General features: G+C 45.2%; 1 protein-coding gene across 2 annotated transcripts in view; it reads left to right on the top strand.

Moving 5' to 3' along the window:
• The first annotated feature begins 296 nt into the window (after positions 1 to 296).
• Positions 297 to 25,120, top strand: part of FARP1 (FERM, ARH/RhoGEF and pleckstrin domain protein 1) — a 223,484-nt gene continuing 198,660 nt past the window's right edge. The window contains exon 1 of one of the 2 annotated variants that reach the window (XM_088458803.1): positions 297 to 641. The gene's annotated coding sequence lies outside the window, so the exon portion shown is untranslated. The remainder of the gene's footprint in view (positions 642 to 25,120) is intronic. The other variant, XM_088458801.1, reaches the window with a different exon arrangement.

The raw sequence follows: 25,120 nt of genomic DNA, 5'->3' as shown, positions 1-25,120 counted from the left end.
TGGGCTCAGAAAAAAAAAATGTCCATTCTTGTCCTTATGTCTACATTGTTAATTGACGCAGTGATTAATGAAAATGTATATACTCCAACATAGCTGGGACATGTGCAGGGAGACAGGACACAGCAGTGAGAGGGGGCAGTCCCTGATGATGGTGGTACCGTGGCGTGCTGTTGTATGTCGGACACTGGAGGGAGCTGTGTCCCGCTCTCCGCGGCCTGACAACCATCCAGCGCACCGAGGGCTGCACACGTCGCTCTCTCTCTCTCTCCTCCCAGGGGGCATGCAGGGAGAAGGGGAGGGGGAGACGGCTGGCTCGGAGTGGATGTGAGAGAACGGGAGGAGGGGAAAGCGGCTGCTGCTCATCTTCCCGCTCCGTGGTCAGGAGGAGGCAGTACAGCCTCGGTTATTACCCCTCCTCCTCCAGGGATATCAGCTAGGCTCTGGCAATCTTGTGTGCAGAGCAGCTCCCTCCGGCAATGGCGCCCCTGCAGCACATCCCATCCCTCCGCCTGCCCTCCGCTCCTGCCTTCTAGCTGCAGCCAGCGCACCCCCAGCGGTGACAGGAACAGAGCGGCGGCCGGGAGTTATCACACAAAGGACGGGCTGCGGTGTGTAGTAACCCGGGGAGCCAGCAGGGAGAGGTAAGCGGGCGATCAGCACAAAGGACTTCCTCTCCCGATCACAGTGTAGGGACACATCATAGGGAAGTGTGGAGGTGGCAGGTCAGACTGGATGGAAGGGGGAGGTGGCAGGGGAACCATCCTAGCCCTGTATAGGAGGAACAGTATAATGCTGCCAGTGTACTGTAGCATCAGGCTGAGGAGGAACAGAGCTGCTGCACGGTGTGGGATATGGGAAGGACGGTAACAAAGAGCCTGCCAGCAGCCAGCGCTTCACCTCAGTACATCAGACACATTTCCAAGAGGAAATAAAAAACTAAACTGAGAAATGACAGCCTGTGTAGGGACAGTGCTGATATTATATAGCATGCCCAGGAGGCAGGTCGCAGTGTCACTGTTATAAGGACTATTCAGTGCCCCTAATCACTGTCCTGCACAGTGTTCCTGATTATATTGTGCAGGTAACACTTCTGCAAGTCTCTGGTTCTGTAATCCGATTATTTCCCACCACAGCCTGGCCCTATATGAGGGATTGTGTCTCAGGAGCCCTGACATAGTCGCTTTAAGGCAACATCCAGATACAGTGATTTACAGCTTTCCCAAGGCCCAGAATGACATCTTATTATATAGGGAGTTATGGCTATGTATGGGCTCTTCACAGTCATTCCAGTGGAACATGTTTATTGGACAATCACTTTTTTTGTTCTTCACTTGTTTCATGCTGATTTTTTTTTCTTTACTTGCCTGGTGAATTGAGAGAGCCTCCTAATAGGCTGTGTGCATGCTGTTCCATTACTTATCTAGGTGATGATACTAAACATTATGGCTGCTTCCTTGTTGTAGTGTAATAATACTACTTTTGAGTAACCTTGAGTGGACAAAGCAACAAGTCTCACCAAAAATAATATTGTCTTTATCACTATGATGCTCCATCAGTTTATATTACCCGTTATAATGTCTATAATGTGGCCACAGTTGCTTGTTTTGTCCTGTGATAACATAATGACCCTTTTACTAATGTGGCGAAGAGTCCAATGTAGTAGTAGTAGGTTGTTGTTCAATGAATTGAGTACATGTAGTTTAATGAAGTTTTGATGAAAATTGGGGGGGAGGGGAGAGAGAGAATTAGCCTTCAGGGGTAAATCTATTATCTTAATACGATGACATGCCAGTTACAGATTTGTTATTATGGTTTTTGGGCAAAAATAACTTTTTTTTTTAATTTTTCATCTGGTTTAATCAAATTTCAAATTGAAATATTGTTTCCACTCCCTGTGCTCCTAAGTTGATAACATATTTTGTGTCACTGCTCCTAATTGTGGTAGTTAATGAAATAAGTGCTTTTTTTAATCACCGTTTTATTCTCCGTTTTGTAACTGTAAATTGATGTGCATGTTTTGCGTTATTTAGTGTATTTTCTATTGACTGTTTTTAAGCTTGCTTAATAAAATTGACAGTGAGTGAACTGCAGTGTTTCTTCATTTAGGAAAAAACTTTGATTTCATTACTTCGTTTTACAAGTCCTCATCTAAAAGGATGCCATACAATGGTGACTATTGTGGCAATGATTTTATTGCAAGGTCAGGTGAGGATAGTCATGCCAGCTGTTAAATGATTTTACCTAGGGGGTAATTCAAATGTTTACTCGCGCCCGCAGCTCCCATATAGAGTTACAGTCAATAATCAGTTGTTGTGCCACTGGGCTCAAGGGCCGCGGGTGCCAAATATTTCTGCTCACACCCTCCTGAGGAGCGAGCAGAAATCTGCCCAAAGTCAGGCTTTTGAGCGCCCAAACTGCTGTTTGGGCAGCATGCCCAGTAGCTTGCGCAGGTTTCTTTGCTAATCTTAAAGGACCGATACACATAGTTGACAAAAAATCTATATAACAATATACATTCACTTTATAGGGCATTAGGCTGCCACATATGGCCAGTATGCCCTGTGGCATGGAGCTTGGAGTTGTGCAGGAGGATTGCATCACCATTTCTACTTCAGGGTCCATAGGGTATCCACAGGATACCTTGGGGTATAGGTGTGACGTCAGTCGCAGGGCACCAAAGAGTTAAGCTTTCAGCCTCCCAGGATGCACTAGGTCCCCCTCCTATACCCCGCCCCCAGGCCAAGGCACCTCAGTTTAGTTTGGTGCCCGGCCGGAGTCGGGTGCACCTGTTGGAGTGGGGGCTAGAAGAGCCCCTGAAGCTTATTCTTCATGCAGCTGTGGCTGCACAACTGGATGAACAGCATGGACAGTCAGTCCTGACGTCCATGCTGTCTTCCCTACACCCCGCCGGTACCAGAACGCCGGTACTGATCCGGGGATGCTGGTGGGCGTCTGGGGTCACAGCTAGCGGTGACCCCAGATGCTCCGGACCATGGCCGGATTCAAGGGGGACAGAGGTAAGCAGCGGGGTCCCGCGGTGGGTCCCCGCTGATCACATGGTCCTAAGTCCCCAGGCAGGGGGCTCCCTGGGGACTGGCTGCAGCGTGGAGCCAGGCGACCAACCTGCGCTTCCACTACCCCCTGGGACAGCGGACCGCAGCAGAGCGGTAGCGCTGCGGCGTCCCAGGGGTTAAATGCATGCCAGGGGAGCGCGCCTTCCCTGTCTCACAGCCGGCGCCTCCCCCGCTGCACACAGCCCTCTCTGCACTGTGCTGACTGGTCCTGTGTCAGCGCTCCTCCCCCAGGCCAGCTTCTCTCTGCTCCTCGGCGGCCATCTTCTCTGCAACGCATGGTGAACGCTGCTGGAAGTCTGGAAGGAAGCATCGTGGTCTGGGTCCCCCCGCATACCTCTCCTCCGCTGTGGCTCAGGTCTGTGTATGCAGCGCTGTGTCCTACCAGGCCCTGTGTCTGTGTAGTTGAGTGATCAGCGCTGTTAGTGCAGGAATTGTTATTTCTCTGCATTGTATGTGACTGTGCTAGCGCTGCCTGTAACTATTCTTCACTAAACTGTCAGCTTTATTACTGTCCCTGTTCTTTCTGCTAAAGCCCTTGCGGTGCGGTGCTGCAGGGTGGTCTCTCGCCTATTTAATACTTAATTGGTGAGAGAGGTCACATACGTGGTGCCATCATGTCTGAAAGTGATTTTCCCCTCCGGCTACAGTGTACCACGTGCAAAGTACCGTTAGCGGAGGGGGAGGGTAGCGCGGAGGGCCTTTGCCGGCAGTGTTGTCCATGGCGCGGCCTATTACGGTTACAGCACCGGTACAGGAGCCGCCCTGGGCTTGTTTCGCTCAGGCGTTAACAGCTTTAGTGGGCCAGTTAGCTCCGCAGCCCGCGTTTACTCCGATGGGTTTGTCCCAGCAGTCTGTGGTGTCGTCACCCATGCAGGGGTTCCCACGACAATTGGTGGTACCCCACAGTCTCCCTATTTCCCCGCTCCCGGTTTCTCAGGAGCCAGCGTGGGTTAACTCCCTGACGAGTTCTTTACAGCACTTGTCGGATGTATTGCAAGGGGAGTCTGTGATGCGGCCTCATAAAAGGCCGGTGGCGTCTCTGTCCGCTCCTTATGAGGATGACGAAGGGACGTCTGATGATGGGGAGATTCTGGATCCTTACGATCAGGAACCTTTCCATACTAAGGACGCTGATGCTAAGTCCAAAGTATATATTCCTGGACTTATTCGGGCGGTCCGCACAGCCTTGGTGATTGAGGACGAAGTTCCCCCAGCGGCTAAATCTAAGTATGCCTTTTTCAAAGATGTGAAGGGCGATGCCACAGTCTTTCCTCTTTCGGGTCAGTTGGTGGACCATTTAGAGGAGGCGTGGAAACAACCTGGCAAAAGATACCAGCCGCAGAGACGCCTGGCGGTGGCTTATCCGTTCGCGGATAATTATTTTGCTAAGTGTGAATCCCCTCCACAGGTGGATTCTCACGTGACCCGTCTTGTCCGTAGTGCCACATTGCCGATGCCATCCATGTCCTCCCTTAAGGATGCTACGGACCGCAAGGTAGAAATCTGCCTGAAGTCCGCTTATTCCCTTGCAGGGGGGGCAGCACGGCCGGCTATGGCCATTTGCTGGGTTGCCAGAGCGATGGAGCGCTGGGCGGATTCATTAGAGGCTTCTTTTGAATCCGACTGTCCGGCCGAACAAGCGGAGTTGATTGGCAATCTCCGTGATTCGGCCACCTACATCAACGAGGCGGCTCTAGACATTAGTACTCTGGTGTCTAGAATTTCTTCAGCAGCGGTAGCTGCTCGTCGCACCTTGTGGCTGCGATCCTGGAAGGCGGACGCAGATCCAAGAAAGGTCTGGAAGCGTTGCCGTTTACCGGAGAAGTTCTCTTCGGTCCGGATCTGGATAAGATTGTGGCCACGCTGGCGGCAGCCAAATCTGCTTGTCTCCCGTCGGCCGCTGCTCCTTCTGGTTCTGGACCATCGTCCTTTCGGTCATCTAGGGCCCAGGGCAGGCCCAAACCACAGTCGTTTCCTCGACAGGCTGGCCCTAAGAAATCGGGCAAGCCCCGGAAACAGGCATGGAGTACCAGACGTCCGGCCCCCAAGCCAGATGACAAGCCTGCGGCCTGACGGTCCGGGTCTCCCCTTGGGGGATCCCAGGGTGGGAGGCCGCCTGCTGCAGTTCTCCCGGTGTTGGTCGTTCACTACGACAGACACTTGGGTTCTGGAGGTGGTCTCTCACGGGTACGCCCTCTCCTTCCGGCACAGACCCCCGGCTCGATTCTTCACCACGGGTCTACCATCAGACCGGAACAAGGCTACGGAGCTGCGGAAGGTATTGCACACTATGCTCCAGGCTGGAGTTATAGTGCCTGTTCCATTCTCCCAGAGGGGCCAGGGTTTCTATTCAAATCTATTTTTGGTACAGAAACCCAATGGGTCATATCGTCCGATTCTCAACCTCAAAGCACTCAACAAGTCTTTGCGGGTCCCGAAGTTTCGGATGGAGACCCTACGGTCCATCATTCTGGCGCTGGAACCTGGGGACTACATGGTGTCATTGGACATACAGGACGCTATGGCGGTCATGGCGGCTTCTCTGCGGCTGCAAGGAGTCCGCATGTTGCCGTACTTGGACGACCTGTTATTGGTGGCAGGATCTCCAGAGCTCCTGTTACACCACTTGGACCTGACCATTGCACTGCTGCAACGGCACGGCTGGCTAATTAACTGGCAGAAGTCCACTCTAATCCCGTCTCGGAGGATTCTGCATCTTGGAGCCTTATTGGACTCGGGACAGCAAAGGATCTTCGTGACGGAGGACAAGATCTCTGCTTTACAGTCAAGGGTGCGCAGTTGTCTGCACAGCCGCCGGGTGTCCTTACACTCGGCGATGAGGTTACTGGGCTCCATGGTGTCGGTGTTCGACATGGTGGAATACGCCCAGTTTCACTCTAGACCTCTGCAGCACCTGATCCTGTCCAAGTGGAACGGGCTGCCTCAGTCTCTGAAGTTCCAGACGATTGTGCTCACCCCGGAGGTTCGCCTGTCCCTTGCGTGGTGGTTAAAGATGACCCACCTCAACAAGGGACGTCCGTTCTGGGTTCCAAATTGGGTCCTGTTGACAACGGACGCCAGTCTTCGAGGCTGGGGAGCAGTTTCGGGTCCACACTTGTTCCAGGGCAGGTGGACACCGACAGAAGCGGAGCTTCCAATAAATATCTTGGAACTCCGTGCGGTCTTCAATGCTCTCCTGCAGGCACAGCGGTTTCTCCAGGGTCACCCGGTGCAGGTCCAGTCGGACAATGCTACCACCGTGGCCTACATAAACAGGCAAGGAGGAACTCTCAGTCGGGCGGCTCTCGTAGAGGTCTCTCGGATCCTGGTTTGGGCGGAGCGCAATCTTCCGGCCATATCAGCGGTCTTCATCCCGGGAGTGCTAAATTGGGAGGCGGACTTTCTAAGTCGCCAGGACGTTCATCCAGGGGAATGGTCCCTGCACCCGGACGTTTTTCAACTACTGGTGGACAGGTGGGGTCTTCCAGAAATCGACCTCATGGCGTCCCGGCACAACAACAAGTTGCCGGTGTACGGGTCTCGCACAAGAGTCTCTGGTGGATGCTCTGTCCGTCCGGTGGACGTTCAGGTTCGCATACCTGTTCCCTCCGGTCTCCCTTCTTCCACGGGTAATCCGGAAATTCAAACAGGAAGGAGGGACGCTCCTGTTGATAGCTCCCGCGTGGCCCAGACGGCACTGGTTCTCAGACCTTCAGGGTCTGTCCGTGGACAGTCCTCTGCGGTTGCCGCTACGACCGGACCTTCTGTCTCAGGGTCCTTGTCTTCACCCGGACCTGACTCGGCTGTCTTTGGCGGCGTGGCTGTTGAGACGGCCATGCTGAGGTCCTGGGGGTTTGCCAGCTCTATGCTGTGTACCATGTTACGAGCTCGGAAACCGTCTTCCGCGAGGATATACCATCGCGTGTGGCATACGTTCTTCCAGTGGTGTCGACCGAGAGGTTATGCACCGCGGGAGTTTCGTCTGTCTCGGATTCTCGCCTTCCTGCAAGCGGGACTAGATCATGGGCTTCGCCTTGCTTCTTTGAAGGTACAGGTTTCGGCCCTATCTGTCTGGTTTCACCGTAGGATTGCTACAATCCCGGATGTGCGCACCTTTATGCAAGGTGTTCTCCGTATTCAGCCGCCCTTTGTTCCACCTATGGCGCCTTGGGATTTGGCTGTGGTCCTGAGGACTCTCCAAGGACCGCCGTTTGAACCACTGGGCTCAGTGGATATTAAATGGCTAACAGCTAAGACTGTTTTCCTTCTGGCCGTTGCTTCAGCCAGACGTGTTTCTGAGTTAGGGGCTCTTTCTTGTAGACCCCCTTTCTTGGTTTTTTTTTTTTCATGGGAACAGGGCAGTGCTCCGCACTCGGCCCGAGTTTCTCCCCAAAGTTGTTTCCCAGTTTCAGGTTAACGAGGAAATAGTTGTTCCGGCCTTTAACTCACCGGGTCTTTCCGTGGGTGAGGCCTCTTTGGATGTTGTGCGGGCCTTAAGGACTTATGTGGACCGCACTTCTTTGTTTAGGAAGTCGGACGCTTTGTTGTCCTCTATGGCTTCTGTAAAAAGGGTTGGCCTGCTTCAAAGCAAACTTTGGCAGCCTGGATCCGTATGGCTATTTCTGAAGCTTATCTTCATGAAGGCCTACCGGTCCCTCCTTCTCTGAAGGCTCATTCCACTAGGTCTGTGGGTCCTTCGTGGGCAGCTTGACGTGGTGCCTCGGCAGTTCAGATCTGCAAGGCTGCTACGTGGTCTTCTGTCCATACCTTCGTGAGGTATTACAGGTTTGACACCTTCGCCTCTCAGGATGCTTCCTTCGGGCGGCGGATTCTCCTTTCTGCACAGGAGCGTCCCCACCCTTAAAGGATACTGCTTTGGGACATCCCCAAGGTATCCTGTGGATACCCTATGGACCCTGAAGTAGAAAATATGAGATATGGTAAGAACTTACCCTTGTTATCTCTATTTCTACGAAGTCCATAGGGTTCCACAGGACTCCCGCCCTGTCGCACCTGTGCTGCAGATGGGCTTTGCTCTGGTCACCGGTTTTCCGTCTCCCTCTGGTGAGAATGTGATTCTTGTATGTGTCCAGATCTTTGTTCTCTCTCTTCCTTCTCCTCCTCCGGCCTATGGCTTGGTAACTAACTGAGGTGCCTTGGCCTGGGGGCGGGGTATAGGAGGGGGACCTAGTGCATCCTGGGAGGCTGAAAGCTTAACTCTTTGGTGCCCTGCGACTGACGTCACACCTATACCCCAAGGTATCCTGTGGAACCCTATGGACTTCGTAGAAATAGAGATAACAAGGGTAAGTTCTTACCATATCTCATATTTTTTCTACAATCTACAAGATAATTCGCCTGACACTTAGTTGGTGGTCTCTCAGCCATGACTTCCATAAAGGCCTTGACATACGGGTCACATCAGTGTCATGCTCATGAAACCATTGGGCGCCACCTGGTCTCTGCATAGTTTGTCATCCTGCCAGAGACTCCTACCATCAGAGACTTAGGGGGAGATGTATCAAACTTTCTAGTCAGGACAAGTAGAGAAGTTTATGCTGGTTACACACTGGCAGATATAATGGCCGATCAGTTGATCAGCCAATATATCGAGTCCCAGTCAGCTAGTGTGTACCACCGATATGTCTATGAATGACGTTGTTCACAGACACATCACATCGGTTGTGCTGTACAGCCCTCACCTGGCCAGCGCGCGACCCTCTGTGGACAGTGGCAGGTGGGGAGTTTGACTGGGGCGGTACACCTGTCAAACCGTAACCAGGTGTCCTAAGGCGAGCTCAGGGAGGACAGAAACCTCCCGTGGAGCAGAAGGGCATGGTGCTGTGTGTACGGACGATCAGCTGGCCACCCATACACTTGCAGCAGAGGCCGCGGGGAGGGGGTCGTGGCACGACAGATGATGGTTGTTCAGTGTGTATGAACAATCATCATCTGCAGATCACTTGATCTGCAGATATATCTTTAAAGTGTGTACCCAGCTTAACCCATAGCAACTAATCAGCTGCTAGAAATCATATTCTATACTGTACTAGAACTAGATAAAGGCTAGCTAGAAGCTGATTGTTATGGGAAACTTTTTTTTCCTCTTGTCCTCTTTAGAATTGTTGATACATCTGCCACTAAGTGCTGTAAAAGAGAGTAAAGACCATCACTCAGTACTATTGAATTACATTTATTTTGCCTTTTAAAGAATATCCTTACCCAAACCGTGCCAGACCCTTTCACTGTTGGATACAGTTCACTCACTGTCACTGGCCTGATTCACTACGGATCGCATTATTTTGTACGCACGCAAACAAATGAGTACAATGCACAAACTTGACGTCACAGGATATGAAGCCTTAGGTTGGCGCCAAACTTTCATTTAACGTTTGTCGAGAATATGACGAAATGTGATTCAGCTGACAATATTGCATTCCTCCACTGATTGGTAGTTCAAATATATATTATTTATTAAGTCCACACAAAACATTTGTGGCAAGAATAAGTATTATTAGTGGTGTTACAGAGTTACTTGTACCTAGAGTCCTTTCTGTCTAAGAAGGCTTATACTCTTCTGTTTCTGGTGCAGTTTATGCCAATGATGGTGATCTCTGCCCCAAACTAATTTAATTCCAGGTGCACCATTTTGTGTTGAGATGTTGATAATTTATGAGCATCGGACTTTGCACCCAGCTGGCATTTCAGTGTTTCTTGCCATCATGCCCCTTCATTCACTTTCTATCTCTTCTCCCTACAGACAGTTCTACCACCCATGCTTACTCTGGTAGGTCTCATACCCACTGGCATTTTACTTGCAGTTTTTAATACAAGTTTTCGAGGTGTACAGTGATAATGTCCGTCACGGAAACAGGTTTGGATTTGGTGCACTGCCTTTGATAATGGCAGAAGAAACGTTCAAGGAGAGCGGCAATCTGGCCGGCCAAGTACGTTCACCACAGATGACAATTTGTCAATTTGTGCCACGTTGAAGGTCTGATTCAGGAGGACAGACTCATTTGAGATAGTGATATTGCTAACAAACTGAACATCTGATGTACCCTTTAAACACAGAAATCTGATCACACTACATTTGACCATGTTCCCGGCAGCCACGCCATCTTACAATTGATGCTGGGACAGTATGACTGATGTGAGGTGCAGTCTAATGGCCGTGTGGGGAAGGGAAGCAGTGGTCTACCTGCTCTGGCCTGGCGGGAAATTAGACTGAAATAGAGAACACTATACATGTGAGAGGTAGTGTTACCTTACTTATTGAACTACCCTTGTATTTGCTTTAACACTTTGGATAACACTTAATCCAAATAGCCGCAAGTTGCCCATATGAAAGGCAATTACGGTAAGATGATATCTGCTTACACTTCATAGGCTTTGGGCTGAAATCACCCTCTGAGGCCTATCCTCTAAAGCCGTTCTGGCGCTGCATACAGCTAATTGAATTTGGCCCACAGTGTATGTGCTAAATTCAATTAGACACGAGGGGGGCGAGCTGCCGTTGTAATGGAGTAGAAATGCCTCCAACGGCAACGCACCGTTGCACAGCCTGTTCTTGCCCAGAACTTGTGAATTTTTGTGAGGCTGTGAACAAAATTTGCGAGTCTGGAGTTACAGTGAGTGTGGTATATAGCCGTACTTACTTATGTCTAATTGAATTGACTACTATGTGTTTTATTTTTATGTCCAAAATATAGCCTATGCAATTCCCTATCTACAGTAAAAGTTGTATAACTTATATATATATATATTACCAGTATGAAATACATTTCATTCTTATGACTTTGGAAAAACTGCTACTTGATTTTACCCTTGGGTGCCTCTGGAAATATCATGTTTAAATTTGGACACGCTGCTAAAAAGTACATGGCCTAAATGTATTTCTCCTTGCAAAAGTTAATACTTTAGGCAGGCAACACCCTAACACAAATTACTGTAGCGATAGCTCAGAGTTCAGCTATTTTGCTATGGTATACTTACCTTGTCATATTTTTTTAAATCAATAGATGTCATTTGAAGTTTTGTCAGGCATGTCCTAATGCCTGAATAATAATTCTTATGTACACAATATATGTATGATAAATTCTAATATACAGGTGATATTAGTGAACATTAAAACTTCTGGAAATTTCTGTACTGGTAGTCAATATTGATGTACTCACTTAATCGATGAATTCTTATGTCATCAAATCCATTGTTTATTATGTAAAATTGTGTATTAATAACGAACATGTAAACTGTAAAATGTTACTAATACTAGGTGACCTCCAATTTCTGTCACCTGTATAAAAACACTTGGCTTGCTGCCCTCTGATTTTATATGGTCTCTGAATTTCTTGGTAACTTCGAATATCCATTTAATGTACCATGGGGATTCCTTTTGTACCGTATATAAAAAAAAAAAAAGAAAATGTGGAATGAATGTCTGCTGGCTTTTCTCTGATGCATTTCTAACTTTTAGATGCATCAATGCATCCCCACTAAACACTCCTTACCATGGTATCTGGTGATTATTGAATTTGATGAAAAGCATCTACTGAAACCGTTTCATACCACGGCATACTAAACCAATTGTATAACTAGTGAGGAAGGTAATGCCTACATTATATAATTATTCGGGCGATCCGCCTAAAATTGGTGGATCGCCCAGATAATTGTACAGTGTATTCCGAATCATCCAGCATGTCCGACCGATATTTTTGGAGTTGCAAGTCCCTGCATTGTGCAATGAATGTGCTGTCGTGGATGAACAATGGACATTTCCCCTGCCCCTTCACAGGGCGTGGAACAAGGAAATGTCTCCTCCCCATGGAAAGAAGCCATACATTGCATCCGGAAAGTATTCACAGCGCTTCACTTTTTCCACATTTTGTTATGTTACAGCCTTATTCCAAAATGGAATAAATTCATTTTTGTCCTCAAAATTCTACACACAATACCCCATAATGACAATGTGTAAAGTTTTTTTTTTTGAGATTTTTGCAAATTTAATAAAAGAAAAAAACCAAGGAATCACATGTACATAAGTATTCACAGCCTTTGCTCAATACTTTGTTGATGCACCTTTGGCAGCAATTACAGCCTGAAGTATTTTTGAATATGATGCCACAGGCTTGGCACACCTATCTTTGGGCAGTTTTGCCCATTCCTCTTTGTAGCACCTCTCAAGCTCCATCAGGTTGGATGGGAAGCGTCGGTGCACAGCCATTTTCAGATCTCTCCAGAGATGTTCAATCGGATTCAAGTCTGGGCTCTGGCTGGGCCCCTCAAGGACATTCACACAGTTGTCCTGAAGCCACTTCTTTGATATCTTGGCTGTGGGCTTAGGGTCGTTGTCCTGCTGAAAGATGAACCGTCGCCCCAGTCTGAGGTCAAGAGCGCTCTGGAGCACGTTTTCATCCAGGATGTCTCTGTACATTGCTGCATTCATCTTTCCCCTTAACCTGACTAGTCTCCCAGTTCCTGCCGCTGAAAAACATCCTCACAGCATGATTCTGCCACCACCATGCTTCACTGTAGGGATGGTATTGGCCTGGTGATGAGCGGTGCCTTCTTTCCTCCAAACATAATGCCTGGCCAAACAGTTCAATCTTTGTCTCATCAGACCAGAGAATTTTGTGTCTCATGGTCTGTGAGTCCTTCAGGTGCATTTTGGCAAAAGTTCAGGCGGGCTGCCATGTGCTTTTTACTAAGGAGTGGCTTCCGTCTGGCCACTGTACCATACAGGCCTGATTGGTGGATTGCTGCAGAAATGGTTGTCCTTCTGGAAGCTTCTCTCTCCACAGAGGAATGCTGTAGCTCTGATAGTGACCATCAGGTTCTTGGTCACCTCCCTGACTAGGGCCCTTCTCCCCCGATCGCTCAGTTTAGATGGCCGGCCAACTCTAGGTAGAGTCCTGGTGGTTCCGAACTCCTTCCATTTACGGATGATGGAGGCCAGTGTGCTCATTGGGACCTTCGAAGCAGCAGATATTTTTCTGTACCCTTCCCCCAGATTTGTGCCTTGAGACAATCCTGTCTCGGAGGTCTACAGACAATACCTTGGACTTCATGCTTGGTTTGTGCTCTGACAAGCACTGTCAAGTGTGGAACCTTACATAGACTGGTGTATGCCTTTCAAAATCATGTCCAAACAACTGAATTTACCACAGGTAGACTCCAATTAAGCTGTAAGAACATCTCAAGGATGATCAGTGGCAACTGGATGCACCTGAGCTCAATTTTGAGCTTCATGGCAAAGGCTGTGAATACTTATGTAAATGTGATTTCTTAGTTTTTTTTTTTATTAAATTTGCAAAAACTTTTTACATGTTGTCATTATGGGGTATTGTGTGTAGAATTTTGAGGACAAAAAATAATGTATTCCATTTTGGAATAAGGCTGTAACATAACAAAATGTGGAAAAAGGTGCTGTGAATACTTTCCGGATGCACTGTATATTGTGTGGCCATACACTGTGCAATATCTCAGTTTATGGCCACAATATCTGCTGGGTGTAAGGCTGTCCCATAAAATGCTTGTCAGACCAACATATATTTTATCTGCCAATGTATGCTCAGCATTAGCAATAAAAATATAGATGTATGTGTGGATTATGCTGCCCATCCACTAGGTGATTAAACCTAGCGATGGAGCGATAACGACAGGCATTATCGCTTGGTAATCGCCCGCAAATCGGGCAGTAAAAGGTTAAAAATGACCAGCGATGCGCGCGCCCGCTGGTCGTTTTTAACATCAATCATCGCCCGAACATGACTGTCAACCTGGCGACCGCCGTCAGGTTGTCATGTTCAGGGATGATTGATCTGCATACATGTCTGAATGTTCAGTGTATGCAGTTCACCACGCTGGGGACGACTGCATCGTAATCGTGCCGTCGTCCCCCGCATCGTTAAGTGGATGGGCAGCATAACACTCCTGCATATTTTTGCATTTTATGGTTTGTGTTATGGCTGGTTGTTTACATTATAATACTTTGTACTAGACAGTGATGCTTAAGGGAAAATAAATGACCATCAAATATATTGCCTATTAATTAATAATTTTGTATAACACCTTGCTGAAACAAGGTACTTTTTGTGTCTGAAGTTACATTTTGTTTCCAAAGTGTTTCCTTGCATAGTATAAAAAAAAAAATAGTTTTGTTTATAACTTTTTTTTTTTTATTATTATTATTTTTTTTTAGAGATAATTTGGGTCCTAGATATGATCCAATGGGAATCTTTGGCCAGTATGGCTTGAAAGCTTTCATACTGGGCCATACTACCTCTTTTTGGAGATGTATTTACTAAAGTGCAAGTTTTAGAAGTGAGTTGCCCATAGCAACCAATCAGATTCTACTTATCATTTATCTAGCCCCTTCTAGAAGATAATAGCTAGAATCTGGTTGCTATGTGCAACGACACCCCATTCTGTTTGGTAATATTTCCTTTTTGTTTTATAACTGAGTTTACTCACTGAATATGCTGGTACTATATAAATAAATGTTAATAATTAGGGAACAATTCTCTATTTCTAATGCACCATAGATGGACACGGGAGAGATGTACTAAGCCTTGGAGATAGACAAAGTACCAACCAATCAGCTCCTAACTCATGTTACAGGCTGTTTTTGAAAAATGGCAGTTAGGAGCTGATTGGTCGGTACTTAGTCTATCCATCCTAGGGCCTGAATCAGAGCTGAAAGCCGTGCCGATGTTCATGGAGTTTACCTTCTTTTCTTTTTAATACGGTGGAAAAATCCGTAAAACCCCCTGCCGTGCATGCGTTACACTGTGTACACACAAAGGCGCAGTTGCTATTGAGGCACACAGTATTAGAAATGTCTTGGGCAAATTACTGGGCATTCCTAGGCAGTGACTGGGAGGTGGCTAAACAGATGCACGGAGATGGTTCGTCTTATGGGAGTGCGACTAAAGTTTTTGCCTACACAAACGCTCAATTGTTCACATTGAAGGCCATGCTCAGATGGGAAAATCTGCACCTGCCATAGGGCTAGTGCAAGTTTTGATGGTGTGATCGAGGGTGGCATCTAAAGACACACCAAGCAGTATTACAGTGTCTACAGACGTTCAAAGTGGGTGTCTCAGTCCTCGCGCATTCATACGCATGGCTGTACACAAATGAAGAGCTTTGTAGTGGCATTTACATAAAGTCGCAGGCGTTGTTTGTTGTTAAATCACGGCCAAATCTTTGAATGGATTGACTTGACAAATCGCATAAGAATAGTTTACAGGCCGAGTTAGAATATAGGCTATGTGTTTTTTTCCCATATCTCCCGCTCACATTCACATTTTAGGTCCTGGAGTACCAATGCGCGGCAAGGAACTCTCCATGCAGAGCACAAAATCGGTAGACTGTTGCGCAGGCATTCACATGCGACCCAGAATAGCTCACTTGAAATATAATGCACATTTCATTCTACACATACAATTAATGACCTACACATACAAAATATGTTACATTCCAATGACTAATGCCATCCAAAGAAAAGAAACATTTAATGCAATCAAATTTATAGTTAGTTTGTATCAGAGATACTAAGGTAAAGTAAAAGTATCAGAGAAATACTAAGCTCAAGTAAAAAAATATATATACAGGTTTCAGGCAATGTGCTGCACAGCAGTAAGTCTGAAATTGCTTACCACAGAACCTCGGAATGGTTTAGCTGCAGGTAGTAAAATCTACAATTTTTGTAGCTTATAGTATGTCGGCATCTTCAATATCAATATATAAAGCACAGAGGTTCCCAAATGCGGTCCTCAAGGAGTACAGTTTAGGTTTTAGAGATATCCATGGTGGTTAATTCAAATTGACTGAGGTACTAATTAACTATTCTGTGCTCAACCATGGATATCTCTAAAAACCTACAATAAATATGTCATGTCTACTGCTGTTAATTATAGTTAAAGTGGGTACATCTGCAGATATATAGTGATCTGCAGATGGTGGTCGTTCATACATACTGAACGTCCATCATCTGCTTCTGGCCACAGGTCCTACTGGCCGGGGGGCGTGTCCCGCCTTCCTCCCCGTGGCCCCTGCTACATGTCTACGTACACACTGCACGATGAACAGATATATCTGCCGCACAGCCGATGCGATATATCTGTGAACAACGGCGTTCACAGACGTATCGCTGGTACACACTGGCCGACGGGCACCAGATATGTTGGGCGATCAATTGATCAGGCTTAAGTCTGTAGCCATAAATTAAAATGGAGGTAGTGTCTGAAACTGCTGCCAGTCCTCATAATGCAGATAACTTGAAAGCGGCTCAACAGTACAAGGAAATCCTTAGGACAGGGGTTTCCAAATTCTGTCCTCAAGCCACCCTAACAGTCCAGGTTTTAAACATATCCATGCTTGTGCATAGATGTTATAATCAAACTGACTGAGGTACTAATAAAGTATCCTGTGCTTAAGTATGGATATCCTGAAAACCTGGACTGTTAGGGTGCCTTGAGGACCGAGTTTGGGAACCACTGATGTTGGGATCTAAATAGTTCTGACAGAAAACCTGTGATGCACAACATTATTATACCTTGTGGAAAGGAAAACATTTAACACTATATTGGTGTAGGACAAACATCAACTTGGCAGCCTAAATTAGACACAGATTAAATTATGTCTGAAATTCTAATACAATGGATAGTTATTTTATATTTGGTGAAGATGTTAATTAGCGTCAGGATGACAAAATTATAAAAAAACTCGGAGGTCTATCAAATAAACCCTGTGGTGCTCATGCTAGATTGTTTAAGAAGTTGCCACGCCCTGCTGATTATTTATTTTTGGTGAGAAAATTGCACTGCCCTTATTTGGAATGCCATCCAGAGCTTCAGACAAAAGGCGACATTAGAGGCGTTCTTTCCTGTACTCTGCAGAAACAGAGGGGATGGGCTTGCATGCTGTCCCGCCTTTTTCCCCCTTTCTTCAGCATTTATGTTCCTCTGCCGTTTCTGTGCCAGCTTAGTGGCGATTAGCATGACTCCACAGACTGCCTGCCTGCTCTCAGAGAGCATCCTCTTGAAACACCTATGTAAACTGAACTGAGACTTCTGCCATGTCATGCCCTCTCCCCAGTGGATGGATTCCACCTCTGCTGGGCAGTGGCAGCTACTGCAGAGCTACACAGAGAGTTACACTGGCGAGCAGTGTACAGGATCTCAGGATCTCTCTCAGGACCAGTACACACTACAACATACATCTTCGTCTTTTTTTTTCTTTTCTCTTTTGATCTTAAGTTTTTGAGCTCTTTTTACAAGTTAATTTTTCTGCTGATGTAATACTCGCGTAACCCGTGAACCCCCTATCCACCCTTACCACCCCTACCCTAGCCATGTGTCCTCTATTTCTGCAGTGGTTCTCAAACTCTGGAGCTGATTCAGAGCCGCTCGCATGATGTGTATGCAAATTGCGTAGGCAGTGCAATCACACAGCAATGCATTAGCACACCCAGTATTTCTTAGACAGCGATCACACAGTGTATGCAGACACCCACCAGCCTGTCTTAAGATGTGCACGTCATGTCCAGGAAGTGCATGCAACCATCGGTACATGGTATGCGATCGCAGCGCTTGAGGATGACCATATCCTGCCGCAAGCACTGCGAGCACTTCAGTGTAAAAACAAGCCAGGTGACGTGTACTGTGATGCTGCCTTATAATTATGCACACCTCTGAAACGCCGTTGAGATGCTCAGGCACGCCTGTGTTTGCACCTCCACTCCCCCGTTTTTAATGGCCAGCTTCTGTTACCACCTACAAACGGCTTCCCCTGTCACTCACTCTGCTGGGCTGTCTATGCGCAGCGAGCGAATGCATTGTGAACTTTCGCTCTTGTATGCGCACTATGCATACACAATGCATACCATCGGCAGCAGCGAGCGTTTGCATATTAGCGAGTAGGTCTGAATGAGCTCCACTGTCCTCCTGGATCAAAAACAGTTCACGTTTTGCAAGTCACCCAGTAGGTACACAGGTGTATTTAATCAATTGCTCCTATCTTTCCTTCATATCACTTTAACATTATTATCTGAACCATTGACACAGAGACACTTTGCCATAGCTCTACAACAGAGCTTTTTAGTCTACCATTTGGCTTACACCTCTGCTTCATTCAATTAGAGTACCATTTGAGCTACTGCATTTAAGTACTACATTGTTGTCAAACAATGGTCCATACTTTGGGGTTGGTCCAATGCGCTAATTTTTTTTCTGTATTGCATGGGGATACTGCTGTCATGCATATTATTTATTGGGGCACTGTTGTGTGGCATAATATGAATTTGGTCCACGGCTGTGCGGCATACTATGGTTTAGGTATGCAGTAGGTGCATGTACTCATTTAAATGCATTACCATAACTGTATGTTTCAGTTTTAGCGTTGCATCCAAAATTTTCCTAATTAAAATTAAATGATGCCTTCCTCAGTGACCAGCACCCTGACTAAACAATCCTAGAGTGAATACTAGTTAATGCAAAGGTTTCACATACAGAGAACTACTGAATTCCTCACAAATAATTAGGCCCCAGCTTGAAAAGTTACACGTGGCTCTTCTGCTCGTGAAATTCATCCAACCCTGGTTAGTGATAGATATATACAATTTTGCATTTTTATGACTTTAATGCAGTGCAATAAAAATACAGCATGACTATTGCATTAGCAAAAAGCAGGTGAAAGCCTGTAATATACAGTTTTAACTTTTAAGGCTCATATAACTTGAAGACTTATACACACTTGAAGATATGCTCCATGAGCAATATCGTTAAGTGTTTGGCCTTGAACTGCTGGGCTGAATGTCGTTACCGATATCATTCAGTGTCATCACCTGCCACATCACCGAACTTGCTGATCCTGACTATATTGTCTGGTTGTCCTGCAAGTTCGGACGATGAAAGTCATAGTTAACGATCCACGGGAGCGCACATCATTAACTATATTGTGCATACACACTGGACAATATTGAAAGATAACGATATCGTTCATATCATTGAATTTATCTTCTAGTGTGTATGAGCCTTTATGCTGGGTACACATTTGGCGATCATCGGCATCGGCGGATTTGTGCACCCAATATGTTTGTGAAGGACAGGCTGTGCTGCAGGCCTGAACAGTTATATTGATATATCTGTGTTTTTGCATGTGTGTACCAGTGACCTGTCAACTGCCCGTACATTTACTGCCGACACTGACATCTCAATTGGGCAGGCACCAGTTGTGATGTCAGTCCACACACATCGAGCGGCCGGTTGGTAAATGTGTTCACCTGCTTACCCATCGACCGCTCTGCTGACCCATTTGTCATGTGTACCCAGCATTAAACCTGCTATAGAAATTAAAATGATCTTTTCCCATTTATTTTTTTCAATTATACCTGTCACTTTGCTGTAAAGTTGACTGTACTGCAAAAATGAAATATAATATGAAGCATTGTACCACCCCACCCCCAAAACTAGTGAACCTTCTTTGAAATCTCATTGTACTGACTTTTAGTAGCTGTTTGATGTTGCAATAAAGGCCTTCATTATTAGATTATATGATTCTCTTTTAAAACCTGCTTTTATATCTATTTGAGATCAGTTGTTAACTTGTTAATGGCACTGGGTTATAACTTCAGACATATTTTGTATTACTGTAAGCTTAAAGACTACCCAGTATATAAGGTCTAGTTTTATGTGAGCACATTGTTCCAGTATGTATGCTGCAAGGGTCTGCACACAAGCTTTTATGATGCACTAAAAAGCTTGCTTGTATGATCTTCTTATTACAGGCCATCTATTATAGTGTGCAAAACTTTCTTTTTTTGTTTCTTTACGGTGCTTTATTTTGAATGATCTAAGGGCTACTTTTTAGAAATGCATGAGCTTTTGATCATCTCACTACTGTTTTTATGTTACAATCTTTAAGTCTTCATTAGAAAAATAGTATGATCTAAGAAGTTGCATGTGAATGAAATAGAATTGATGTCCCCTTCTACGTACTTGCATTAAATGTACCATATATAAAGACTGAGCTAAAATTGAAATGTGGACATAAGCTGCGCTAAAACATAACAGAAAACCACTTGCTGTCTTTATGACTTGAACAAAGCTTATCTCAGACATGGCAGTGTCCTATGTTTAAAGTGGATGGGATTTGTATAGCCTTTAACCAATTGGCTCACAAGAGTGTTCTCAGATGGAATATTTCACAGAGTACTGGGCTTTCGGGAGGTGCTGACCCTGCTAATCATTCCATGATGTTAGTGAGGGCAGGGTAGTACAAGGTGTGACATGTAAATAGGAAGCCACAGACTAAGTTATGCTGGTCATACATGTTGGAATATGCCAACGATATTCCGATTGGATCGTTATGGGGTACAGTCATAAATGCAGAACATGACCATTGATCACATTAGACTAGACCCCAAATTACTACAGCTAGCAGATTTGCAGGTGACATATAACTTGACATTATTACTGTAGGTTGCATAATATTGGGCATTTTGCTTTTACTGATATATAGTATAACTGCAAAAGATGGCCTTTTACTGATATATAGTATAACTGCAAAAGATGGCCTGTATTGTTGACATTACTGTACAGTGGTAGCCATTATACCCATTGGTAGCTTTAATGCCTAGCTGTACGTACCGTGTAAGCCATGATGGCTAGCTGTATGTGCAACGGTGCCCAGCAGTGTGCCTAGCAGTTGCAGCAGTGCCCAGAAGAATGCTCAGCGGTTGCACATTCTTATGTTTGATTTACTTTTTTATTGTGCTGCTACTAACTGATCTGTTATTTGGGACAATCCATAGCATGTAAAAAAAGATTCATGCTTTTTTGCAGTTCGAAGGCGACCATAGAACCCCCACCCCTACCAAACCTAATTTTCCATGAAGATTATTTAATAGCTACTTTCATATGACAAGTAAGGAATATTGAAACTCCAGTTAAGCGGGGCATATACTGTGAGATGGCACCGTGTGACACGTCCGGGGATCCAACGTCCGACATATCGATCGGGTGGCCAACCGCCCGATATGCCGGCTTCCCCTTCCCTTACCCGCATAGTGCTGCATGGGATCGCACATCGCATCCCCCAATCGACTGATCCTGCAGTAAGATCAGGGGGTGCGATGTACGACCCCATGCGTGCGCGCTCAGTCCGACATTCAGCCCATACACGGTGCTATATACAGTCAGGTGCATAAATATTGGGACATTGACAGAATTTTCATATTTTGGCCTCTATTCACCACCACAATGGCTTTGAAATGAAACAAACAAGATGTGCTTTAACTGCAGACTATCAGATTTAATTTGAGGGTAATTGCATCCAAATCAGGTGAACGGTGTAGGAATTACAACGGTTTCTATATGTGCCTCCCACTTTTTAAGGGGCCAAAAGTAATGGGACTATCAACTCAAAGGCTATTTCATGGACAGGTGTGGGCTACTCCCTCGTTATTTCATTATCAATTAAGCAGGGAAAAGGTCTGGAGTTGATTCTAGGTGTGATATTTGCATTTGGAATTAGTTGCTGTCGACTCTCAATATGAGATCCAAAGAGCTGTCACTATCAGTGAAGCAAGCCATCATTAGGCTGAAAAATCAAAACAAACCCATCAGAGAGATAGCAAAAACATTAGGTGTGGCCAAATCAACTGTTTATTGCGTTCTTTCTTTTTAAGAATGTTCCAGAGAGCTCAGCAACACCAAAAGACCCGGAAGACCACGGAAAAAAACTGTGGTGGATGACACAAGAATTATTTCCCTGGTGAAGAAAAACCCCTTCACAACAGTTGGCCAAATCAAGAACACTCTCCAGGAGGTAGGTGTATATGTGTCAAAGTCAACAATCAAGAGAAGACTTCACAAGAGTGAATATAGAGGGTTCACCTCAAGATGTAAAGCATTGGTGAGCCACAAAAACAGGAAGACCAGATTAGAGTTTGCCAAACAACATCTAAAAAAGCCATTACAGTTCTGGAACAACATCCTATGGACAGATGAGACAAAGATCAACTTGTACCAGAGTGATGGGAAGAGAAGAGTATGGAGAAGGAAAGGAACTGCTCATGATCCAAAACATACCACCTCATCAGTGAAGCATGGTGGTACTAGTGTCATGGCGTGGGCATGTATGGCTGCCAATGGAACTGGTTCCCTTTTATTTATTGATGATGTGAATGCTGACAAAAGCAGCAGAATGAATTCTGAAGTGTTTTGGGCAATATTATATGCTCATATTCAGTCAAATGCTTCAGAACTCATTGGACGGCGCTTCACAGTGCAGATGGACAATGACCCGAAGCATACTGCAAAAGCAACCAAAGAGTTTTTTAAGGCTAAAAAGTGGAATGTTACGCAGTGGCCAAGTCAATCCCCTGACCCGAATCCGATTGAGCATGCATTTCACTTGATGAAGACAAAACTGAAGGGAAAATGCCCCAAGAACAAGCAGGAACTGAAGACATTTGCAGTAGAGGCCTGGCAGAGCATCACCAGGGATGAAACCCAGCGTCTGGTGATGTCCAGCGTCTGGTGATGTCAATGTGTTCCAGACTTTCAGGCTGTAATTGCCTGCAAAGGATTTGCAACAAAGTATTAAAAAGTGAAAGTTAGATTTAGGATTGTTTAGTTTGTCCCATTACTTTTGGCCCCTTAAAAAGTGGGAGGCACATATAGAAACCATTGTAATTCCTACACTGTTCACCTGATTTGGATGTAATTACCCTCAAATTAAATCTGAAAGTCTGTAGTTAAAGAACATCTTGTTTGTTTCATTTCAAAGCCATTGTGGTGGTGAATAGAGGCCAAAATATGAAAATTCTGTCAATGTCCCAATATTTATGCACCTGACTGTAGCAGCCAAATTGTACCAATCCATCTGATTGGCTGCTTTATCACACCGTGTAGGGCCCGCATAAGACACATTGGTAGTGATAAAACCTGAGCTGACCTCTGAGGGCTGCACAGTGAGTTTCACAGCGGACCAGCAAGTGAAGAGTCACTGATATTAGTTTGGTCTTCATTATTTATTAATGATATTCTACATGCATACAGAAACTATTGCAACCCCACACTATTAGACCCACATAATCTTAGTTGAATTAATAGTTCCTGCTACTGACTGTGTATATATAACCTAGTGATCTGAGTCTTCCCATCATCGCTGGAACCATATGAATCAGTTAGTGTTAGCACACCTTTAGTGACACAGTGCTATTCTAAAAAGCCTCACTTCCTGCAGAGCCTTTGTGACTTCATTGCTTATAGTTTCATCAACATGGTATGGTAGCACCTGGCTCCTCTGCATTACTGTTTATTACTTTATATAGGCCCATAAAGATTTTCTACAGCTTTGTTACTGTTAAAATCACTATTGCAATGTGGTTTATATCACATGGGTACATTTCATCTTGGTATTTAATCATTTCACATAAATGTCACCTAAAACAGGGCATGTACAGCGTCCATCACTGCATGTGTGCTGTTCCCAAATAAGTGCACCCACTTTAGGTATAAAAAGCCCTTATACCATTCCTACCCTGCTTTCCCTCCCTCCAGAACTGTAATCTAATGCCCTCTCTCCCCAATTACCCCAGTTTTCAGCTGGGACTGTGAGAAACTTATCAGCCCTGAGAAAATAGCTGTATACAGCCGTTCCCGGGGCTTTGCATTGTGTGAAGGGCCTGAGGTGGTAATGCAGGTTTAAGTTGAAAAAAAAATAAGTCATTTAATGTAAATAAGTATAATGTTACCCTTATATCTTCAGTTAAAAAGAATGTAACCATGGCAATTAACATCCCCATTTTAAAGCTAGAAGAAAGCACATAAAATAGGCTTTTGGATGTTGCTGTGATTGATGTTACTTGAGGAAAATATATGAACTGTGCACGAACTGTGTTGTCTTCTCTGCGCATATTATTTCTGCAAGGCAAGAAAATGGCCCGTGGAATTGTAGACCTGTCCAGCTGCCGCCATTAATGTAATATTCTTCAACCCACTTTGACGTTTCTGCCTTGGTTTTAGTTCTTTGCTGAACAGCGTTGTCATGGCAGCTTGGCTTTTCCTCTAGCAGGGCACCCTCTGTCAGTAATGTAGTAGCCGAGGCTACTGATAGCTCTTGACTTGTTTTTCTGCATACTAATACTGCCTATTCCTTTTATTTTCCAAGTTCACTGCTGTCTCTCTGGGTAAACTTTCACACAACATAGTTCCAAATCACAACACTATTGTTAGTGGATCCAATTCTTAGGCTGTTTCTCTTACTTTTACAGGGGTATTCAATATGGGAGCGAAAACATCGATTTTGCGTTAATATCGGAGGTATGACGTCATTATCGCAGGTTTTACTTTTACACCGTATTCAATTTCAAAGACTTATCGCAGTTTTGAAAAGTCTTTGATAAAAAACGGGGATAACTTTTCACCATTGAATAGGTGTCGAAAAAAAGTGTAGAATTGGGGTTTAGGGGTGCAGGCTTGAAAAAAATAGCCTGCACCCCTGGAGATGACATTTAAAAAAGAACTGTGTCAAAAAAAGTTTAAAAAAAAAATAGGGACACCCCAAAAAATGAATTAAAAAATTGGGGTGAAAAAAAAAAAATTGGAAAAAAATTGTATAACAATAGGGAAATAGGTTCAGGGCTATTCTGCAAATATGCGGCAGGTGTTTTCTAGAATAGAATTATAGCGGCAGGTGCAGAAATGCAGAATTTAAAAAAATTTACTTTAGGGCCTTAAAAATATGCTAGTACCCATTTTCATGTACCCCAAATTTGATGGGACCACTTAAAAAAACGAAAAAAATAACCTAAGTGCTCTTCTGCAACACTTCTTCAATGTCAGGAAAAAAACACCTGCTGCAGCTATTTAAATCCCTGACTTTCATTTAAAGGCTAAAACGGGGGTACCCATAGTGTTCCCCCATGTTTTTACAACTTTAGGGGGGTCTTACAATTTTTTAAAGGAAAAATTCGTAACTATACTAAAATCCAACTTCGGAGTTTCCCGTTTTCGTTAATTTTATATTGAATACGG

The sequence above is a fragment of the Taudactylus pleione genome, unplaced genomic scaffold (assembly GCF_031769625.1).
Source record: "Taudactylus pleione unplaced genomic scaffold, aTauple2 ptg000041l, whole genome shotgun sequence".
In the NCBI taxonomy this organism is placed as follows: Eukaryota; Metazoa; Chordata; class Amphibia; order Anura; family Myobatrachidae; genus Taudactylus; species Taudactylus pleione.
This window is presented reverse-complemented; position numbering and strand designations above follow the sequence as displayed.